The following is a 25409-nucleotide window of genomic DNA, read 5'->3' as shown; positions in this document are numbered from 1 at the left end:
AGAGTGTTATTTTGCTTTGAGTTGTGTATGTTTATTGGGGGGAAGTGGTAAAAATTTTACTGGATCTTAAACTTTCCAGAGAACATACTCTCACATATAAAAACTGAAAAATCATAGAACTTTAATTTATAAAGTCCCATATCTCAATCATTCACTTCTATTTTAAATTTTATCCCATGTTTTAATTTCACTTATAATCAATCTGATTACTGTTAACTCTTTCTTTTTAGCTCCTCATACTCTGTACTTGCTCACTCAGTGTTACTTAATAGTTCAATTAAAAAGTTTTCTGCCTGACCAGTGGTAACATAGTGGATAGAGTGCAGACCTGGGATGCCAAAGTCCCAGCTTTGAAACCCCAAGGTCACTGGCTTGAGCACAGGCTCATTAGCTTGAGCACAGGGTCGCTGACTGGAATGTGGGATCATCAACATGATTCCAAGGTCTCTGGCTTGAGCACAAAGTTCACAGCTTGAGCCCAAGGTCGCTGGCTTGAGCTAAGGGTCACTGCCTTGGCTGGAGCCCCCAGATCAAAGCAGGTATAAGAAGCAATCAAGAACAACTAAAGGGACACAACTAAGAGTTGATGCTTCTCAACTTTCTCTCTTCCAGTCTCTCTCTCAAAAAAAAAACAACAAAAAAAACAAACAAACCTCTATATTAAAAATGTTTGTAGACATTTTACTATTTCTAATTCAACATAGTACTTTTTATTTTAACTGTTTCTTGTTTTGTATTATCCTTTGATTTTAAGAACTCAGGTATGTAATAGTTACAAATATTAGCTCCATTTTACAGGTGAGGTAACTGAGACAAAGAGGGGGAAGGAACATGCCTAAAGACACAAAATGATAAAGTAGAAATGTTCCTTCCAACTCCTGTTTTTGGTGTTAATTAGTTTTATTTTTTAGGACTACTCCTTAAAAATAAGTTACAACAGCCTTGGTGACTACCCACTTACTACTAGTTCCTAATTTATAAATTATATTTATTTCAAAAATTATTTTTAAATTAATTGTTTGAAATTCAATGCGTTCCCCCTCCTATAAAATTAATGTCCCACCTGTTTTAATCAATCAAACTCTGGGTTTGAATACTTTTAGGTAAAGTATACATTTGCCCTCCTTACCTTTTATTTGCACATCCAGTATAAAGTCAAGTGTGGAAGGAGTCCCATAGATCTGACTCCATATATGAAGGGAGTAGAGACAAAGAGAATGGCAGCACCTAGTAAGGTTAACGTGGACGGTAGTGGCAAGAATGGTTCTCTCTAGATACCCTGGGAGCAGGTAACCAACAGGTAGACTTCCTGAGAGGATATGGAAAGACCATGACTAATTTCAGGTATTGACTAATTACAGTTAAACTGGATATAAGTGAGAATTGCTTTGATTATAAGATTTATAATTGATGTGTTACATTATAGAGTAAAAGTACTAAAAATTGTACATTAATGAAAATAAGGTGACTAGCGTACTTACATTTAATTCATAACAATTTAAATTTGGAATCAAGTTAATTTGATAAGTGTTCACTCACATAATTTGCAAGTAAATATAAAATTTGATAGGCCAGAATTTAGTCATATTATGGATTCAAAGTATGGTGCTTAACATTCTCTAATGTCTTATTGTCCATGAAATTTTTGAATAAATTCTATGGCCAAGAAGATTTGACTCAATTATCCACATCACAAGCATATAATAACGTTATTTACTTTAAGGTGCCAGTTTAGGGAGCCAAAACAATGAATAAATAAAAACATTTTAATGCCTTACATAAGTAGGGTATCTCAAATTTTGATTCTGATTAAAACACAAAAATCAACAAAACAAAGATTATTACAATAAAATATGTGTAGAAAAGTTGAATAAGTTATGATTGTTTTGACTTGATTTGAACTAGCTTGTCTATTTCAAGAATGGTTCATAAAAAAGAAAAAATGTTTTTAATAGGTAAAATATGACTCTCACCTATATAACTGTTTTACACAATCACCTGTTACTATGCTGATTCATTAGATATTGCATTAAAAGTAATTTGAAACATTATTCAACAGATTTTACTATACATTGTAAGTCTGTATTATACTACATCTATAATTATGTGGTATATATTATGACATTTCTCGTGCACATACTTTTTAAAATTATATATGCATTTTTAATACTTTATTAAATTTGATAACACTGGATAATCTTATGGTTTTCACAAAAATATTTTGTTTCTTTAGCATACTTCTACTTAATTTACCTTAAAAAGTTTATAATAACAAAATGTTTGAAAATTATTTGTATGTATACCAAAGAAAATTTAAAAAAAATCATAATGCTATAGTAACTACCCATTTTTTATCAAATGCTTTAATTCTGTTTCCTTTTGAAACCATTCATAAGATTCATGTCAAGATTTGCAAAAGACTGTAATGGGGGCAAATGGACTAAAATATTAAATTTATATTATCTTAACTATCAGTCATAGTCATTTTGAATTGTAATACATTATTTTTTTTTATAAACCTCCATACCCTTCACTGCAATCCTGCAATGGACAGATCTGACTCACATTTCTCACAGGGCTGCTGCAAATATTAAATAAGAGAAAAAGTAAAAGTGCTTTGAAAATTATAAAAAATAACCTGGGTAAGTAAAGATTATTAACACTAATAAAATTACTGTTATTATTACTTAATGCAGAGCAGAGTGTAGTGATTTTGGTATTGTTATTAAGTAACTTTATTGAATTTTCTACAGTAGTTAAAAATATTATTTTACAAATACTTTCCAATCTATTCCATAATATTTTTTCACCTGTTTCAACTATTGTAGTCAGTATTTTTACATGTACACTTCTAAAATAACATCTGATGAGGTAATAAGAGACATTTGAAAACATCATTAATATAATCTTTGGAGCATAGATGAGCTGAGAATGTTTTCAATCTTACTTTGATTTATAACTCTGATTTGGTTAAGATTATGCTAATGAAGCTTATTCCACCTGTGTGTGTGTGTGTGTGTGTGTGTGTGTGTGTGGTTATTCTTCTATAACTATTTTAGTACTCAGTTTTGCCTATTTAAAATATCTTATCAAAAGAATAAGAATATTTATACGTTCAATAAAACACTTTAACAACATGCGTTACCTTCTCTTACAGGTACCGTATTTCCCTGTGTATAAGAGGCATCTTTTTCAGAAAAATTTGGGGTCTAAAAACTGGGTTGAGTAGTATCTTATATGTGGTTGTAAATTTTTTTTTTTACTTAAATTTCCCACTTTTTCACACTTGTTTTTGTGCTCATTGTTGAAGACAGTGAATTGTCATCAGACACTGAAGAGGACAAGCTAATGGATGAAACTTTTGACAGTGATGAGGAGTGGTTATGATTTTTATGATGAATAAAGCTTGAGTTCAATAACTTTATGTAATAATTTTTTTTTAATTTTGGGCCCCAAAATTAAGGTACATCTTATACATGGAAGCATCTTATATATGGGAAATACGGTACTTTTCCTTATTCACTCTGAACTAATAGTGAGAACTAAATATGAGACTATCTGCATTCACTCTATTGTCAATTAAAAACAAAAGTATTTCCTCATTGATAAATAATATTAATACATGAAAAACAGCTACACAGAATTAAGATAATTTGGTTTGTAAGTAAATGCAATATTCGTAAAAATATTTCTTTTTATTTATTTATTTTTTTAGTGGTATGATTTTATTTATTTATTTATTCATTTTAGAGGGAGGAGAGAGAGAGAGAGAGAGAGAGAGAGAGAGAGAGAGAGAGAGAGAGAAAGGGAGGCGGAGCAGGAAGCATCAATTCCCATATGTGCCTTGACCAGGCAAGCCCAGGGTTTTGAACTGGCAACCTCAGCATTCCAGGTCGACGCTTTATCCACTGCGCCACCACAGGTCAGGCTAAAAATATTTCTTCAACAAAATTCCACTGAGTAAACATTATGTACAAAGCATTAGGAAATAAGTAAGCAATTTAAATCTGGAAGTTTTAAGATAAAATATTAAATATGATATTTCAATTCCAAATTAATGACCCCATAAAATGTATATTTACAGAAAAAGATTTCATGTAATGACAGAGATAGATGGACAATATTTGGCCATGTTTATTTAGTTCTTCAGAGAGAAAAAGCATTGAAGTTAGGACACAGGAGAATAAATTTAAAAACATTATTTCTTCATATCTATCTATCTATCTATCTATCTAAAGAGAGAGAGAAAGAGTAGACATTAAAGTTTAATTAAAATTGGATATATAAAATTATCAGGACAAATATTTCATATTAACTCTACATTTCAAACATTAAGAATTGGCCTTTGCTGGTTGTCTCAGTGGTAGAGCAACAGCCAATTGTATGGATGTCCCAGGTTCAATTCCTGGTCAGGGTATGCAGAAGAAGTGACCATTTGCTTACCACCCTCCCCTTCTCCCTTCTCTCTCTCTCTCTCTCTCTCTCTCTCTCTCTTTCTCTCTCTCTTTCCCTCCTACAGCCAGTGGCTCAATTGGTTTAAGCACACTGGCCAGAGTGCTGAGGATGGCTCCATGGAGCCTTGCCTCAGGCATTAAATATAGTTTGGTTGTGAGCATGGCCCCAGAGGGGCAGAGCATCGGCCCCAGATGGGGGTAGCCAGGTGGATCCAGGTTGGGGCACATTTGAGAGTCTGTCTTTCTATCTTCCTTCCCTCACTTGGAAAAGAAGAAAAATAATTTAAAAATAATAAAAATATAATCATTATAATGATAAATTATTAATTAAGAGTAATTAAATTATAAGAAGTGTCAGCATATGAACACCAGAATTCAATCTATTATATTTGGACTTCTGAATGCATTCTTTAAAAAGTTTTCTTTATTGAGGCCCTGGCCGGTTGGCTCAGCAGTAGAGCGTCGGCCTGGCGTGCCGGGGACCCGGGTTTGATTCCCGGCCAGGGCACATAGGAGAAGCGCCCATTTGCTTCTCCACCTCCCCCCTCCTTCCTCTCTGTCTCTCTCTTCCCCTCCCACAGCCAAGGCTCCATTGGAGCAAAGATGGCCCGGGCGCTGGGGATGGCTCCTTGGCCTCTGCCTCAGGCGCTAGAGTGGCTCTGGTCGCGGCAGAGCTGTGCCCCGGAGGGGCAGAGCATCACCCCCTGGTGGGCAAGAGCGTTGCCCCTGGTGGGCATGCTGGGTGGATCCCAGTCGGGCGCATGCAGGAGTCTGTCTGACTGTCTCTCCCCGTTTCCAGCTTCAGAAAAATACAAAAAAAAAAAAAGTTTTCTTTATTGATTTTTAGCCAGAGAGGAAAGGAAAGAAGAGAGAGAGCAAGAGAGACAGGAACATCAATCCGTTCCTATATGTGCCCTGATGGGGGATCGAACTAGCAACCTCTGTGCTTCAGGACAATGCTCTAACCAACCGAGCTATCCGGTCAGGGCTGCATATTTATCTTTAGAACTTATATCATAATGTAGTCTATAGGTATTTATAGAAAATGTTTGGACCTTGTTATACATTTTTCTTGGAATCTATAACACATTCATCTTCTAGGTCAGCCTGAAAAGTATGATACTGACATATCTAGCTGCCATGTTTAGGAGTGAATTGAAGTAAAATGCTTTTATTGCTCAACTCTTTGCAAAACCACACTCTATGCTTGGAAATCAAAAGTTAGAACTTTCCAGTTTCAAGCTATTGCTGTTACCTCTGCCTGGAGATTTACTGAAAATACTCATCAGATTAAAGTATAAAAAACTATGAAGCTTTGAGGGGAATATCCAAGTCCTGGCCCACCACCCAAAGAATTCTGTTTCTTTTAAACTACCATTACTTATTCTTTAAACTGAAAATTCTCTCTTTCTAAACCAATGGTTCTCTACCTGTGGTGATATTGCTCCCTCCCCAGCCTCCAGAAAACATTTTTGTTTCTCACATTAGAGTCTAGGGTGCTGCTAACATCTAATGGGTAGAGGCCAGGAACACAAACATCTACCATGCACAAAAGAGCATCCTCATTCCAGGCTAAAATGTCAATAGTCATGCTGTTGAGCAATCTTGTTCTAGGTTTACAACAAAATATACTTTCATTGCAGTTTCACATTTAACCCTTTTTTTCTTACATCTCCTGGAGAAACTAATAGTAAAATATATGAAAATAAAATTTACAAACAAGTGAGACTTTTCCAATCTGAATTAATCTAAAATAAAGGATGAAAGTTAGCATTCTACTTAATGGAATACAAATGGAACTTCTTTTTTCTCCTTCCACTCCATAGCCAATCTTTATCTATGTTATTCTTAATCCTGCATAACTGAGCTTCCCTAGGTTGATCCCAAAGGTGGTCCTAAGGAATACTGATCATTTATTCATTAGGACCAACTAATATGAAATAGGGAAAAAACTTACATTCACAGATTAGAAAATTTCTCTTCTGCATTAAGAAATATTTGAACATCTGGCTGTCAAATATGGGGAGTGAACTGTGGTCTAAAAAAATGTATAGATAGAGTGACATGATGGTAAAGGTCAAGAAGACCAGTGTAGGGCCAGGAGCATGGTGGGGGCTAGGAGTCAGCAAAGGGGTTTTCATTGTATTCCTCTCTTGCTCCTTCTTTGCAGGCCATTCTGTCCTGAGCAGAGAGGACAAATACCAGAATTGGAAATGTATGTTTCTAAGCACCCAGAGTTTGGGTGAAGAGGTAGCCAAGATAATACCTGCAGTCCTTACAAGATGAAAAGGAAATTTCCAGAAATAACTGGGGAATGAGAGAAAAAAATGTATCTGCTACGACCTAGTAAAGGTTGGGGGCATTGTAGGCATGTACACTATGCTTAGATAAGTCAGAAACAGCCTTTAAAAATACCTTAGCAATAAACCTACACTAAATATAACATTATCTTGTTCTGGTTACTCAGAAGACAATTTGCAATGTTATAATGTCTTGAAGTCACTTATTCAAATGATTTGGCATGGCAATATAAAACAAAATATCTGGTTGTTTGTCCTTTATGATTGCTGAATACAGAGCAAGGGCTACTAATATTTTACATTTTATTTTACTTTTGACAATGTGAAGATACTGTCATATACTTTTTTCACTGTAGTTGAAAGTAAATGCTTTTCAGCCAGATTTCTGATTCCATAGAAAAATGAGAATCGTGTGCCTAATATTTTCTTAACATAACATTACTAATACCTTCAAATTTTGATTTAACCTCAAAGCACATTTATAATCCTCAAAAGACAGAAGTTTATTTTACTCTGTCTATTTTATTTTATTTAGCATAATACAGTTTATTTTATTTTACTTAGCATAATAATCTCCAGATCCATCTATGCTGTGGTAAAAGGTAAGATTTACTTCTTTTCAAGGCTGCATAGTATTCCATTGTATAAATGTACTACAGCTTTTTTATCCACTGTCCACTGATGGACACTTGGGCTGTTTCCAGATCTTGGTTATTGCAAGCAAGCAATGCTGCAATGAACATGGGGATGAATATCTTCTTTTGGATTAGTGTTTTAGGATCTTGAAAATAAATTCCTAGAAGTAGGATAGCTGAGTCATAAGGCAATTCTATTTTTAATATTTTGAGGAAACACCATGCTTTTTTCAATGGTGGCTACATGAATCTGCATTCCCCTCAGCTTTGCAAAAAGTTCCATTTTCTTCACATCCTCACCAGTACTTGTTTGTTGATTTAATTTGGGACAGGTCTCTGATTTGGACCTTGTCTGTAAGGAAGACCTTTTGAAATATGATTTAACATGATTCTGTGTGAGCTTCGTAGTTAAAGAACAGGTACTTAAAAAATAATAAAGGGACTGGGAAGAACAGTGGGTGTGTGTGTAAAAGAATAGACTGGATAATAAATATTTATTGAATGCTTAGTATATAAGCATATAACAGGCATTGCTATATGTATTAACTCATTTCATTTCCATCACAACCCTATCAGATAGGTCCTGTTGTTAAACCCATTTTACAGATTAGGAAACTGAGGCTCAAGAAATTAAAGACTCATTCAATTAGTAATGAGCTAATTAGTAGGGGAAAATAAAAATAATAAGGTAATAAAAAATTAAAAATAATTTGGATAAATAAGAATTGAATCAAACCATTGATGAACTCTATTAAGTTTAATATAATAAACAACATGCTTCATTTTTTTCTCTAAAAACAAGATTGCAAATCTGAGTCAGATATATAAAGCTATTGAGAAACAGGTTTCTATGGCATCATAAGAGAAAATATAAACAACAGATTACTTATTACCTATTTCAATACACTGTCTATACAAACAGGATCATCTATCAATGCAATATTCAATATTCAATGACTAACCTTCTTAGATCTAAAAGCTTGTCATTATACAGACTCCTAATTTTTTTTTACCAGTTTAAGAAGCAACTATAAAATTTGCAGTTTCTTAGTAGATGCTTATAAAATATTGAATTGCCATTCAATTAAAAAAATTTTACTATTGGTTTAAACCAAGCCTCCAGGATATAAAGTTTTCTCATATCCAGGCCTGCTGCCCATTTTTATATGGTACATAAGCTAAGAATGGTTTCCACATTTTTATATACTTAAAAAAAAGAATAATTATTTTATACAATATGAAAATTATATGATTCGCATTTCATTGTCCATAAAGTCTTACTGAAACACAACCATGCTCATTATTAATATATTTTCTACAACTGTTTTCATGCAACACTAACAAAACTGAGTAGGTGAAAGGGCAATACTATGGCTCACAAGGCCTAAAATACATATATGACCCTTTACAGAAAAAGGTTTGCTGACTCCTGGGTAGACACAGTGAAAAAGATTTCTTTACTTTAGGAAGTCTCAGAGCATTTAATATGCTAATGTCACACCATGATACCCCAAGAGGAGGAAAAGAATTCTAGTATATAGTATTTCCTAAACTATTTTACCTTCTAGGTATGGCATCTCACAAAATTCACGATTTCAGAAAACATTTGTACAAATTCAGTAATTTTCTTTACTATATGAAACAAAATGTTATTTTTCTCAGAAGCCACCACTATTTAATACGAAATTAAAATAATATTTATCTCAGGTTACCAAACCATGATTATATATAATACCATAAAAGATGCGGGTGGGTTCTCATATAAAGCATTCTAATTTTTGTAAGAATAGACGTTGAATAACCTAGGAGAGAACTGCAGGTCTCCTTTAAGTCTTAGAGAATTTCACATGAATGTATTTTTTTGTCTAAAGCATGATGTGTTCTCCATTCTTTCAGCTTTTAAAGGTTACATTGACCTTGGAAATCTATTTTAAATCTGTCTTAGCTATTTTCTGTACTTAAAAATTGATCACCTCAGGAAAACTGATGGCCTTTGAAGTAAAGCAATATGCTATTAATGGGCTTCAGAACATGGGAGCCCTAAATATGAAACCTTCCTATACTGAATATTTTTAGCTTATGGAGTTTGAGAAAATGGGCAAAGCGGGAAGTTCCCTCTACCCACACCTGTCTCATGAAACAGATCACAACAACCTTATGTGAGAGGTGCCCTCCTTGAGGAAAGGGGTACCGTCATCTCCGATGACCAGGAACGGAAGAATCCAGCAAACAAGACGAACAAGACGTGCTGAGTTTACTCCACTCACTACTCTCTCACCTTATATTATCTGACCTGTCGTACTTCTCCACAACTGTCTGCTCTCCATCAGACCTAGTCTAAAATTACGCAGGTGTCACCATTTTTAGGCTCTTCATTTCCTTAGAAAAGTTCCCCCAAGTCATGTAAAACTTACAATAAATGTTTATGTTCTTTTCCTGTTAATTTGTGCCGGTTTAAATACCAGACCTTCTGCCTGACCTGTGGTGGCGCAGTGGCTAGAGCATCGACCTGGAATGCTGAGGATGCCGATTCAAACCCCTGGGCTTGCCTGGTCAAGGCACATATGAGAAGCTACTACAGGTATACTAGTTGGTGTTTCTTGCTCCTCCTCCACCCCTTTCTCTCTCTCTCCTCTCTCTAAAAATCAATAAATAAAATCTTAAAAAAAAATTTTTTTTCAGACCCTCCCAGGGACCTCAAGGGGGTTGGGAATTTTTTCTCTTGTACATTATAGATAAAATAGATAAAACAAAAAAGGCAACATTAAATGACAATTTTGATTGTCTCCTTTAAAGACATGAACACATGCAAACACACACATTTAAGTTAAAGCAAATTAACATTAATGAAGCAGGCAAACTGTGAGGAACTTCTGGACCACAAGCTTTCTCTGGTGACTTTACCAGAGGGTGGCAAATGTCTCCTGAAGTAATACTTTGGGGACCACAGTGCTGCAGTCCCGAGAAGAGAAAATCACACACCTTTGAGTCATAAATAATTCAAGTCTTTCTTAGGTCACTAAAATTTTGAATCACTGTTTTGACAAATGAAGCATGAAAAATACTGCTATCAAACAGTTTCCACTAAATGCAAACCATTAACATTTTATTAAAATAATTTTCAATTAAATCTTCTATAAAAAATGAAAAATTTAATTAAAATTACCCTGAAAATTCAATTTTCATATATATGTAGATAGATAGATAGATAGATAGATAGATAGATAGATAGAGGAAAAAATCACTATTCTATTCTTTATTAATGCTGGCTTAATTTTCTAGATAGTAATAATATATATCAATCATGGAGAATAAGAAAAACCCTACACATTCCATAACTGCAGGGTAGCTATAATACATAATTCCCACTAACAAAAAAAAAGGGAACAGAATGTAAAGCATGTCTATAGGAGACTAAGGAGGGTTAAGTAAACTAAGCTCATAGTTCAGATTCCAAAAATTGATTATAATCAAAATGTAAATATTTAACATGTAGTATTTGCCAGATGAAATGCTGAAAAATATCTAATCTCATAGGAAATTCTAGTGCTTACTTCCCAGTGTTACCTGTGCCTAGCAAATACCTAAAGCTCCCTTATTGATTTGTACTTGGTAGGGAAATATTTCATAACAACAAAGCATAAGTATACAGTATTTATTAAAGGAAAGTTACCTACCCTGAACATTTCATTTAGTGATAACTAGTTATGTCAACGATTAGCATTTGTTTTCCTTTTGGCAGCTAAGTCAATAATTGTTTTCGCCTTCTTAGTGAAAGATATTTCCTAATGGTGGTGATTTTCAACTTGTATCTGCCTGCAGCCACCTACTCTTCCCTCTCTAAATGTGTTCTCAGATGTGTTGGCATATTTGAATGGCACTAGAAAGTTGTAAGGATTTGAATTATTAAGTAGAATTGCCAAAAGCCCAAGATGAGTTTCTATATCCCTGATTTTTATTTTCTGAACATACTTTGTAAAAAAATGTAATAAAATGTGACCTCCAACTGGAAACTTATATAAAATAATTACCTCTTCATATTAGTCATAAATAAATTACCTAAAGGGCAACAATAAATTAATAACTTGTAGGAACAAGAATACATCAGGGCTTGTCATGTCATTTTGTTTAGGAAAAAGATATTGAAAACATCACCAATAAGAGAAAAACACGGGTTGCCTAAATCAGAAACATCTTACATTCATTTACCTTCCCAATATTATAAGCTCTTATTATGCTCTGAATTTCACTGCCTCTACCTTCTCAAGGACTTTGCTCTATAATTTATTCCTTTTTATCTTCTTTTAATCTTCTACCTTTTCCTCTGGTCCTTCCTATCATTTTGCCAGATTTTAACAACCAACATTTGACCACATATTTGACTCAGTCATATTTCCTTCACGAACAGAAATAGCAACCCACAGTCATCACTTTTCCTAGTTTTACTTTACCATAACAACAACCCACCATAATAAAACGACTTCCCCCCTTACCTATCCCCAACAGACACAAGTCTTCTTAGGTTTATCAGAGGTCTCCTAACTGGCAAACCCAGTAGCCATTTTTGGCACTGATCTGACCTGACTTCTCTTGTAACATTAAGCACTGTGACCTTTCCCATTGTTTGACTTCTTGATTTTACTCTCCATGATTTTTCCTTTACCTTTCTAGCTTCTCCCTCTCGGTTCCCCCATAGGTCTTGCTTCCTCTGCACATTCAATGGATGTAGGTGTCATGCAGGAATGGCCATAAATTCTTTGCAGTTGAACTAAGGCTGTTGTTTGATGAAAAAGCTCGAAACGAAAGACCATATGGAGAGCAGTCCCATCTGAACCTAGTCCTCAGCCAACACACTGCTCAGGAGACAGCCCAGGTGAAACCACAAAAGAACCACCCCAGTTTACCCACAAAAACTTGACAAATAAAATTTTTAGCTACTTATTACAATGTTTTATTATGCAGTCAGTGATAACTGGCATAATTGCATTGCCCAGGTTTCCATGACTCATTTGTTTCACTACACACATCATATGAGTGACTGTAATATCACCCACAATCAATTGTATGGTACTAGATCCCAAATCCAATTATTGTAACCTTAAACTCTAGGCCCATATTTCCAACCTTCTGTTTTTGCTTTTACCTGATATTTTTATTTGTCTAGCCCAGGGGTCCCCAAACTTTTACACAGGGGCCAGTTCACTGTCTCTCAGACCGTTGGAGGGCCGGACTATAAAAAAAACTATGAACAAATCCCTATGCACACTGAACATATCTTATTTAAAAAAAAAAAAAAAGAAAAAAAAACAGGAACAAATACAATATTTAAAATAAAGAACAAGTAAATTTAAATCAACAAACTGACCAGTATTTCAATGGGAACTATGTTCCTCTCACTGACCTCCAATGAAAGAGGTGCCCCTTCGGAAGTGCGGCAGGGGTCGGATAAATGGCCTCAGGGGGCCTCATGTGGCCCGCAGGCCGTAGTTTGGGGACCCCTGGTCTAGCCCAAGGCACTTCAAAATGGACCCATTAAAAGTAATTCATCATCCAATTTTCTCATATCCCAAACTTTCACATCTCCTGATCTTTCAGTCTTACCAAATGTAATCATATTCTCTTCACCCTGTCTCTCAAGCTTGAGGCTGGGAGTCTTCCTTGATTCCTTTCTCTGTTTCTCCTCCCTTGTTCTATTATTCTTCCTTCCAAATGTCTCAAACATGTTCCCCCATTTCTATCACCGCTACTGCAATTCAGGTCACTCTCAGGTTTACAATAGATTACCCTAGCAAGCTATAAAAATTATATTATAAACTCTTGCTCACTTCACATTTGTGTCCCATAATACTACAAGACTGCTGTTTAAACTGCAATCTAGTTGTGTACTTTTTGTGATTAAAATCTTTAAGTAGTTTTCATGTCTTTTATTTTTTATCTCTTTACCTCTCTTCCTCTCCATTTCACCCCTTCTCCTCTCTCTCTCTGCTTTTCTCTCTCTCCCCTTCTTCCCAGTCCCAGCCTATCTCTGCTACTTGCTCTTAGGATTCCTTCCATGATCTGCTTCCTCCAACACATAGCCACACCCTCTCTAATATGCACATTAACCCAACAATTCCTAACTTCTTGCTGTTCTCTGACAGGTCTAATATGAGGGCAACCTGACTGTCACATATATCACCCTACAGATTACCACATTGAATAGAACTGTATCTGCCATATTTTAGTTTTTACCCTGGGCTTTTTAACAATCTGTTTCCTTGGCCTGAAACATCTTTCTTCCTCCTTCTCCACTGGACTAACTCTTCCTCTGCTTCAAATATTGTTTCCTCCAGGAAACCTTACCTTCTCTGAATAACCCAAATTCCATCCCCCAGATGGAAATTGGTTTCCACCTTTGATGCCTCTGCAGAACCCAGTGACATTTATTGATAGTAATGGCATTTCTACCTTTCTTTTATGATAGTTTTTCAGTCAGGTCCTGGACTAAGTCTTTCATCTTTGAAGTATAAGTGCCTAATATAGTAAATGTTAAATGTTTCTTTTATTTTTCGGAGTGGGAATGGGGTGGGACGGGCAAGGGGGGATTATAAATGGGGTGGAGATAAATGAAGGGAATCTCTCAGACAACTAGGGCCTGATGGTTACAAGTGTCCTACCACCTGTGTTTATAAATAAAGTTTTGTTGAAATGTAGTCATGCCCATTTAATTATGTGGGGTCTAGAGCACACTACATTGGCAAAGTAGTTGAGAAAGTAATATGGCCCAAAAAACCCAAAATATTTATTATGGAGCCTTTTACACACACAAAAACATGCCAACTTCTGCCCTAGATGACTTACCTGCACCAAAAACATTACATTTTTATTTATTTAAATACAAAAACATCCTTTGAACTCCAGTATCTACACAATGATTCTGTGTCTGATTCTCTAGAAAGAAAAGTAAGAATAATATGATCTTTAAACAAAAGAAATTTACAATCCCATGGAAGTGATGGCCATGTTTAGAAGTAACTTTAAATAAAGTGAATAATTAAAGGATCACTAGAGGGATGGCAGCTAAATGCTTCATAGTAATTGGATGGGTTTAACATAGAATTAGTCAGCCTGAAGGACCTGATTGGGAAAACAGTGTGTTTTGCCCTTAAAGCCCCGTTCCAGGTGCAGTCTGTTCCCCATTAATCAGCCCCATATGGATGTCAGGAGGTATCAAAATAGGTTGGATGAAAGGCTGCTTTCAGACTCATCTCAGGTGCAGCATGTGCAAACACCAGGTGTCTGGAGGTGGACGATTTGGAAACTCCCAAATGACACCTTGATTTTTTTTCACTCTTCACCCTGATGTTCTTCCCACCCCAAATTACCCTTGTTACTTTTTCTGTTCTTTATGGTGACACACTATACTCCCCGTTACTTAGACTCAAAATTGTAGTATTGACTCTTTTCTTCCATCCTGACACTTTCTACTGCTCCCATCAACACAATTTTGAATTTCTATAAATTCTGCCTCCATGGTGACTCCTCATAGTGACCGCTATCTGAAATTTCTTGTTTCAAAAAGTATTTGAAACAATACATTGTTTCTTATAGTTTTATTGTCTGCCCGTCCCAACACTGCACTGTAAGTTTAATGAGAGTAGAGATCTCAATTATCTTATTATTTTATCCCTAGCACCTACAATAGCATAGGGCACATATTAGGAGGTAAATAAATATATATTATTGAATACATGAACTTTATTATGCTACTTTAAAATGCCTGCCTTGTATTTTAGTTGTTTATGTTTATGTGTCTAATTATCAGCAAGTTTTTAAAAAATATGATCCATATCTGATTTATCTTTAATCTCTCATAATGCCCCCAAACATGTGCGATTCATTTAATATTTTGGGATTTTTAAAAGTCATCAAATAACCATCATATTGAGTCACAACAAGTAGATGTCCCAACTGACAGAGTGGGATGCTCATGACTGCTTTGTTTTTAGGTGCTAAGACAGATAAGAAAGCAATACAACAGTATGCCCTTACTTCCTCAAGTATTACATAGCACAAGCTGCCTTTTTACTTAATCAGCTAAACTGTGATTATAGAAAGTTTTCCTAACAAAAATGCAAAACCACTAAAAATTATCAACATTAAAAAAAAGGTAACTTAGTCTAAGTTTCATGCCTGTTACTAATAATCTTAGGAAGACACATTCTTTGACTTCAGTACTAGAGTAGAGCAGGCAGTTAAGAAACCCAAGTTAATACAGGTCCACTGTTGTTAAGTGCCTAACTGCCTGTACTATTTAAAAAGATAGAATCTCAAAGGCTATAGTCTCATTAAGTGCTTTTCTTACTTGTGCAAAACTCTTTTCTTCATATGAGATTATAGTTATTATATGTCTACCTTAATGAAACAGCCATTTTTTAAAATTTTGTTTTATTATTTTTTTTAATTAAGGGGAGGCAGAGAGACAAATTCCTGCATGCACTTTGACTAGATTCTACCCAGAAAGCCCCCTACTGGGACAATCTGCCATTTACCCTGTTGCTTGGCAACAATTATTTTTAGGACATGAAGCAGAGGCTCCAGGTAGCCATCCTTAGCCCCTGAGGTGGGGGGGGAGGAGGTGTGGAGAAACAGATGGTTGCTTCTCCTGTGTGCCCTGACTAGGAATTGAACCCGGGACATCCACACACCAGCCAACTCTCTATGACTGAGCCAACTGGCCAGGGCCTAAAGTCATGGTTCTTAATAACATCTTTTAGACCTTCCAGGCAGATGGAATGTCTTAAGTGCAGTGCAAAAAGAGGTATACTCAGACTCTATTATGAAAGATTGTGATCTCCCCAAGTTAATGTCCTGCTTCTAGATCGTAAATACCTTCAGTTAACTGCACTGCAGGGAATTCTGGAAGGATTGAAAAAGGTCACAGTAAATGAGGAGCAGTAGAGTAAGTAGTGGTATTTGAGGTGACTATAAATGTCCTAATCATTGGTTGAAAACAAGCATACATTGTGCAGTATACCAGTAAACTCAGACATAAAACTCCTATCAATTATGCAAAATACTTAATGAGTATGAAAATTTACTGAAGTTAGACAACTATCTGTATTAATGGAAATCTACAAAATAGTAGAATAACTCAATTCTATGAAGTTAGTTTGACCAATTTAATATGATTATTCAAATGAATAACAGTTAACTACAGTTGATTGTAAGTCTAATATAAACATCTCTTTACCATTTTTCTGAATACTTCCTTACTTGTAATATGTTGTTTTCTACCAATGTAACCAAGATTATGGATTGTCATCAAAATGACCATATTTCTGCCTGCTTCTCAATTCTTTTGATTATCTTATCTGAGTCAGTTTTAGCTTAGTGGGATTTAGCACCATCATACATCGTACACATCTTATTGTGGTCCCTTCTCTTGTCCAAGCCTGTCACCTAACTGTGGGAATTTAATAAATGTTAATTATCATGATGCTCATTCTATTTTCCTTTACCTCCATTTACTTCTATCTTATGTACTTTTACTTACAATCAAAAAACATTTATTAAGCGCCTACTCTACAGAGAAAGTGTTCCTCAATTCTAAAATATTATGCTTTAATTTTCTTAATTGCATTATAAATAATGCGTTTTTATCTACCTTGTTAAAGATAGTTTCCCATGAAAGAGTGATTTAAAAATAAGTTCATGCATGATATATTTAACTATAATGCTGTTTTCTCAATTAGAAGTTTAATCTCTTAGGAATGGTGTTGTGTCTTTGCATGTCTGGTACAACAGCAAATCCAGAGTTTACAGTCCTAAAGAAATAAAATAAAAATGCCAACTACTCATAACATTCATATATTTGTGTTACTGAACTTAAAATTATGCTTAGCAGATAGTAAACACTCAGGAATTCTTAGATATTCTAATTTATAAACTAATCACATCTGACTATAAATGGAAATAAACATATTAATTATTTTACCATAATGCTACTTTTCATAGTGGAGGTTTGTGGCAATATATCACATTTTAGGTGAAATGAAATCACAAAAAATAATTATTGTAATGCTATTTTTTGAAGTTATCTTGAAAAGGTAAACAAGCAGGACAAGAGAATTAAACTTTAACCTGCAGAGGGTATTTTAGAATTATAGAAACTGAGACATAAAAAACCTTAAATATTTAATCTCTCATTTTATTAATAATAAGGTTAAAATATTTAAAATATGTATACCTTTTTTTTTTTAATCAAAACTCTACAAAGACACATAAAGGAATATTCCTTAAACTATGCTGTGCTATGCATTGCAAAATCATTAATGGTCTTACAATTTGGCTCAAAAGAAAGTGTGAGAGTCAAGCCTAAAAGATATCAGAATTTATCATATATTTTTCAACAAGATCCAATGATAGTTCTGTCTGGCATTATAGACTCATTTCTACTTTTATTCTCTAATTTATATATAATTTATTTATGTTCAGGGAGGAAAAGAGATCTGTGGTGGCACAGAAGTTTCAGTGAGTCAAAGTTGTGATTTTGAATCCCATCATATCACACCACATTTAAGTATTAACAACTTAGATATAGTTCGTAGCATTTTTAATCCAACAGAGCTAAACAAAGAGTACATATTTATGAAGATTTTAGTATGTCGCAGCATTTCATTGTCTTTAATATAGAATGAGATTTCTTGATAGTTTAGGATTAAGTCTCTTTTAGACATGGCAAATTTAGGCCTAAATAGGCCATCTACTATAATGGTTAAAAGCATGGATTGAAATCTTGTCTCTCCCATTGAATCACTGCATTGTCTCTAATGCAAAATAGGGAAAATAGCAGTACCTTCTTCACAGCATTATTTTAAGTATTACATAAATTATTTAAAGCAGTGCTTGGCACATAGTGTTATAAAAAGTATTAGCAGTTATAGCTTAGGGATTTACCCTAAAGCTAATAAAACTTAAGCATAAGGGCTGCCTTATTTGCACAGCTGCCTTTCAAGACCCCAGAACGACCTTAACATTATACTTATTCATAATTGGGTATCTTTTTACTTAAAGAGCACCCCCTCTAATGATCAAACTTGGATTTACTTTTTCGTGTTATTGTTGTTGTTTCTGTGTTAGAAAGATTAAGTATTTGCCACAGGGCATACAACTAGTAATAGCATATCTGAGATAAAACCTAAAGTCTATGTGAATAAAGAGTTAGAATTCTTAACTAAGAGATATTTTTCTGACTATTATTAATGTTTTCCCTTGGTCACATAACTGCAATTATCTTGTACATTGCATAAATCCTCCTTTCATGTGAGAAAAGAAATGTTTCACAATCATATTTCCCTCTTATCCTAAAAGGTAGAGGTAATGTTCATCCTCGGCAGTGGGGGATACAGTAGCCGTCCACCACTGTCTGCCAAACTTCGCTCATTCATATTGGGTTCTGTTCAAGGAGCATGAAGTAGAGTGAGTACCCCTAGTGAAGAATAAGTTACCTTGGTTTGCTTTCTACAAAAAGCCAAATAAAGTCTTTCATAGCATCTATTTGTCAGATATGGCCCTACACCATTTGACAGGAAGGAGGAGTTGAGCCTAGGATCAGGGATAAAGAGAGGTCAACCTTGAATTTCTGGATTTATTCTTTAAGATACCAATGCATCAAACATACTGATTTACTAGTGTGATCAAAGTACACTATGGGAATCAGTTTTATTTGAAGAATATATGTTGAAGCAATTTATTCAGTCAACATATATTTATTGAGCACCTATTCACTGTTTACCTAGAATGAAATAAGATAGACATAAGTCCCTGATATCTTATAGCTAGCTATTTATTTAAGAAAAAAGAAAAAGGAGCCTGACTTGTGGTGACACAGCAGATAAAGCATCAACCTGGAAGGCAGAGGTGACTGGTGGGAAACCTTGTGCTTGCCCAGGCAAGGCACCTATGGGAGTTGATGCTTCCTGCTCCTCCCCCTTCTCTCTCTCTCTCTCTCTCTCTTTCTCTTCTCTCTCTCTAAAAATGAGTAAATTTTTAAAAAATCTTAAAAAAAGAAAAAAAAGGAAGGCTTTCTAGCTTGCAGATATAAACCATTTAGGATAATTTTTTTTTGTCAGCTTATTTAATTTTCACTGATTATTTTTATCCTTGAAATACCATGCCAATGCTAAGCATCTTCACAAGGCTCTGTTCAATTCCCATAAAGTAATAACTATTCCCTCAGATGACCATTCACATTAGTAATTGCTTTTACATTATAATAAACAAATATGCAAACTATCTCTATCTATTTAAAAAGTAAATAATTGATTCTTAAGAAGTCACTGTTATATGTGTTGTATTTAGCCAAAAAGATGTCTTTAAAAACTCCTAAGCAAATATCCATTAAAGAACATCAAAACAAAAATAAGCCCTGGCTGGTTGGCTCAGTGGTCGAGCATCGACCCAGCATGAGGGTGTCCTGGGTTTGATTCCTAGTGAGGGCACACAGAAGAAGTGCTCATCTGCTTCTCCACCTTTCCCCATCTCCATTCTCTCTATCTCTCTCTTCCCCTCCTGCAGCCAAGGCTCTATTGGAGCAAAGTTGGCCCGGGCGCTGAGAATGGCTCTGGTCGCAACAGAGCAACACCCCAGATGGGCAGAGCATCGCCCCTAGTGATTATATCGGGTGGACCCCGGTTGAGTGCATGTGGGAGTCTTTCTCTCTGCCTCCCCGCTTCTCACTTCAGAAAAATACAAAAACAAAAATACAGAAATACACTGAACTGTCCCTTTCACATGTACATGATGCAGATATGTTGCCTTTAGAAAAACCAATATGCCAGAGACAGAGGTTTCTTTTCAAGAAGTGGTATCCACATGCACCTGGAAGAGGTAAACTCCTACATCCACTTCAACTTTCCTCCACTTTCAGAACTAAATAAAAGAGGGCCACATTTTTTGAACTCTTAAAGCTATTATTAAATCTCCTAGACCTAGACCTACATACAATCAAAACTTCTAAGTTATGCAGTCCAGCTAATAAGGACATTATATAAATAAAATCATTAACCATCTACAAACTTTTAAAAACTTTTGAAAAAAATATCCATTGAAGTACTTTACACCTTGATGTTTTATGAATTAGTACAGAACATATTAACACATCTTATGTAGTGAATTTTAAGTTGGCTTATCATTGCTTGAGTAACAATTCAAAATTTAACCTAGAGCTCAATTTCACCACTGCTACTGCTCTCAGATATTTTTGCCAAGAATAGAGCATTCCAGTCATTGTTCCTAATGGGCTCTCTGCTGCCAACTAGCAACTCCTTAAATTACCCAGTATCGTTAAGGGAAATCTCTTTCAGGAACTCCTGGGAACTAAAAAGGTGTAAATACTCAAATATCTGGCATTTCTCAATCTAGGTTTGGGACCATTTAAAATATACTGCTCACAAAATTTAGGGGATATTTCAAAATGAATAAGAAGTGATAAAATATCCCCTAATTTTATAGAAGGTTAGACAAAACATTACATAATAATTTTCCATTCTGCAGAATTCATAAATTACCATACTTCTAATTACAAAGAGAAAATACCCATCTCGCCAGCAAAACTTAAATCTACTAACCACAAAACAATGCTTCCTTCTGGTGAAGCATTCATGGCATGATGTACTTATGAGAGTAATATAAAGCACCTGGTTTTTAAAAACTTGACCATATATTTTTGGAGTCTTTTAGTTTCAAGATGATATTATGACAATGTTTTTATTATCACCAATGATAGATAGACTGTGTGTACGTAAAGTCATGGTGCACTTTTGACCCGTCACAGGAAAGCAACAAAAGACGATAGAAATGTGAAATCTGCACCAAATAAAAGGAAAACCCTCCCAGTTTCTGTAGGATGATGTGGCAGCATGTGCACATGCACAGATAATGATGTAACACCGTGTATACAGCAGAGCAGCCCACAACCTTGCCAGTAAAGATGTGGACAGTACAGAGGAAAGTTCAGTGTGTTCTGTGGCTCGCTAAATTTGAATCCGTGACCAAAGTGCAACGTGAATATTGGCATGTTTATAATGAAGCATCACCACATAGGAATAACATTACTCGGTAGGATAAGCAGTTGAAAGAAACCAGCAGTTTGGTGGAGAAACCCCATTCTGGTAGGCCATCAGTCAGTGATGAGTTAGTAGAGGCTATACGGGATAGCTACCTAAGGAGCCCTAAAAAATCTGTGTGTGTGTGAGCCCACATCGAACTGCACTGAATAGGTATGAAACCGGGAGAATTTTCCTTTTATTTGGTGCAGATTTCACATTTCTATCGTCTTTTTTTGCTTTCCTGTGACTGGTCAAAAGTGCACCATGACTTTACGGACACACTGTATATCTATAAGTATAGGAAAATTCAAAGGAAAGTCAAGAGTGAACTGAATAGTACTTGAGAATAATTATAAAGGCCACATTAACTAGATTAGATCCTTTCATAATCATTGTTAATTTTTTTATCTTAAAAAGCACCTAAATGAAACATTCTACTTTAAATTTCCAACAAATATATGGGATGCTGCCTTACTATGACAAGTTTCTGATTCCCACAAGGTTTGGTAAAAGGTTCTACTAATTCTCTGATCCCAAATTTTATTCATTAAAACCCCAAGGAATCACAACTCACAACCAAATATCCCTAAAGTCTATATAGTGACATTCTACTTTCCTGAACTTCTTTTAAAAAAGTTTCTGCACTAGTTTTAAAAACAATTATTATCTTAAAATAGAATTTAATATAAAGATAATCAGAATTGCAAATATCTTATGTGATATGTTAAAAATGTTATATTTGAATATGTTAAAAATCCAAATTCAATTATTGAACATCCATGTAAATATCAAGTGAAGTTAAGCTTCATTATTGCTTCTTTGACTTTTACATGAGAAACACCTATCGCATGACATTTAGAATACACTTTCAGAATCTTTTTTTTTTTTTTTTGCATAGAGAGAGTCAGAAAGAGGAATAGACAGGGACAGACAGACAGGAATGGAGAGAGATGATAAGCATCAATCATTAGTTTTTCATTGTGACACCTTAGTTGTTCATTGATTGCTTTCTCATATTTACCTTGACCGTGGGCCTTCAGCAGACTGAGTAACCCCTTGCTCGAGCCAGCGATCTTGGGTTCAATTTGGTGAGCTTTTGCTCAAATCCGATGAGCCCGCACTAAAGCTGGTGAGCTTGGGGTCTCAAATCTGGTCCTCTGCATCCCAGTCTGACGCTCTATCCACTGAGCCACCGCCTGGTCAGGCCACTTTCAGAATCTCAACTAGGTTATTGAAAATATCTAGACTCTCCAACATTTTTATTCTTCATATTAAACAAAAAACTGTATATCTTCATCAATCTTTAGGATTCAGTCACAGAATATTCTATATATTATTCTGGAACTAAAGTAAACAATCCATCTTCTGAAAAGTACTCTTCCTATTAAATACTACAATTATAAATGTTTAAAAGATTAATTCTGATATTAAACATAAATAATTTTAGATTGGCTTGAAATAAAAAACATAAAAAGTTTGCATATTTAAATACAATTATTTTGTGACCATATATCATTCTCAAATTTCCTGAAAATTATTTCCCAAATTGTTGCATTAAATACTTTTTGAAATTTAGAAAAGATGATCTAGTAAGGTAGGATTAACTTGGTGTCCAAATCCATATAATTATTGTCTATCTCCCTGAGTTTTGAGTTATATCAAATGTCAACCAGTTATTTATAAAATAAAAAGAATTATAAAGAATTTATATAATACCAGTTGACATCAGATGATGAACACAGAATAAAAATAATTACTATATTTTAGTTTGAGTATAAATTATAATTTTAGTTTACAAAATTATATAAACAACTGTATTGTAGGTCCATTACGTGGCAGACACTGTTCTGGGCATAAGAACACAATGGTGACTAGACATACATGGCCCTGTCCTCTTCAAGCTTTACAGTTTGTATCTTTGAAAAGCTTTTGTGCCTCATTCTTTGAAGTTTCATTTATGTCTCATTCATCTCTAAAACTCTCAAATGTTTATGTATTACGAGACCATTTATAAAACTATCTCAAGAGGTTCAATCTGGGATGATTAAATATCACTCTAGGAGAGAAAAAAAATGAAAAGACAGACTATGTTGTAGAAAAGTTCAATAAACAAACTTTCCTAAAATTTTATGATCTCAAGTTCCTAATATTTCTTCTAGTCATCTGCTGACACAGATGCAATTATATTCAAGTAGTTCTTTCAACTGTACAAATTATATATCATGAGGTGTGCAAATATATTGCTCAAATTCTTCTTTTACATTCTACAAGGAATTTTATATAATGTCTGAGGAGTGCATTTCTTGTTTTCAGATAACTGTTTCATCATCAATTACATTTTCTATGAAAGGACAGAAACTCATCATTTAAGGAAAATTATTTGATTTTTCTATGTCCTAGTGGGATTGGTAAACAATATGGATAAACTTAATCATGTAACTAAGTTTCAACTATAGTTTCACATTTGAGAAAGTGGAAAAATAAGACAAAAGAAAAAAATATTTCATCTATGGCAAAACTCAATACTGAAAAAATAAATATACATTAAATCTTTTTCAATACACCTTATGGCTTATTTACTGCTTAGTTTGAAATACCATTATTTTATATACTCGACTACCACTATAGTTTAAACTTTTCTTATGGGTTAGAAAAATACAAATTGGTAAACAGAAGCACTCAGTTATAAGAAGAGCTTAACATCCACACTATTACCACCTTTGCCAAAACACATCCATAATAAAGCATCCCCTCTGGGAGGACCATTTCATTTTTACAGAGAAACTTGAAATACTATAAAACTCCTCATTTTTATTGTACTTTCTTTACAATTTTTAATAATTCTGCATATTGTCATATTAAAAAGTGTTTGTATACTCACCTACTTGAACAAAAACTAGTTTTATGGGCAGAGTAGATGGTGCGGTGGCGAAATTAAAAGTGGACACGTGCTTCCAGGAGGAAGACTCCCAGGCTGCACACAAAGTTTTACTGCACTGTTATCTGGCATACCAAAGACAGAATGCTTGAATTTATAATAAGAAACAAAAAGCAAGTATGCGTGTGTGCGCAACAGTCCTGAACTACAGGGGAAATATTCAAAAGGATTAGTGTGCCAGAAATATAACTTGTCTTATAAAACCATGAACTTTACCAAAGTCATTTTTTTACATATTTTAACAGTATTTAAACAAACATATTCATATATAATGTAACTGAATAATCATTGAAAAGTAGCAAGGGTTTTCTTTTGACAAGGGGAGTATTCTGGAATATTTTTAATGCATTAAGATAGAAACTTATTTTTGATAACCATCACTAATGTATCTTTAATAATACCCAAAAGCATATCTTTATTTTAACATACAGTTTTACCAGTTACCAGAAATATCATATTATGGTATATTATAAGTTATTAGCAAATAAAACTGGTTCAGAAAATTTTATAGCATTAATTATTGCTGTTTTAGTTTCCTAAGCAAACTTACATCTAAATCATGAATACATTTGGAATGAGTTAAAAACAAAATGTTCCAGTGGACATTCATGTACAAATTAAACTGTGGAGATTTCCTTTAAAGTTGTATCACTCTATAGTTATGCAGGCACTTTAAAATAATTGTATCATTTCCTACCATCTAATTGTATGCTTTTAAATTTACACTAAATAAATTACAAGTACAAACAGGTATGATTGAGAGAAGAGTTGTGGAAAAGCCCTTATGCCAAAATAAATACATTAAAAAAGTAAACCCATGTCTAAAATTATCCTCATTTTTTTTTTTGGCACAGAAATGTAGTATTGAAGGTGTTAATAAAATATTTTATAGGACTAAAACACATTTACTGGCTCAAAAAAATCTGTCTGAGAGAGAGAGAGAGAGAGAGAGAGAGAGAGAGATTTACTTACACAATGGGCAATGAAGGATT

The 25409-nt window shown here is 34.4% G+C and overlaps 1 protein-coding gene across 2 annotated transcripts in view; it reads right to left on the bottom strand.

Annotated features, from left to right (window-relative positions):
* The window catches only part of RASSF9 (Ras association domain family member 9), a 35596-nt gene that overhangs the window by 9169 nt on the left and 1018 nt on the right, over positions 1-25409 (bottom strand). The gene's annotated exons all lie outside the window — the stretch shown is intronic.

Source organism: Saccopteryx bilineata, chromosome 2 (genome assembly GCF_036850765.1).
Source record: "Saccopteryx bilineata isolate mSacBil1 chromosome 2, mSacBil1_pri_phased_curated, whole genome shotgun sequence".
In the NCBI taxonomy this organism is placed as follows: domain Eukaryota; kingdom Metazoa; phylum Chordata; class Mammalia; order Chiroptera; family Emballonuridae; genus Saccopteryx; species Saccopteryx bilineata.
The sequence above is the reverse complement of the archived record's forward strand: the minus strand, read 5'-3'. Positions and strand labels throughout refer to the sequence as shown.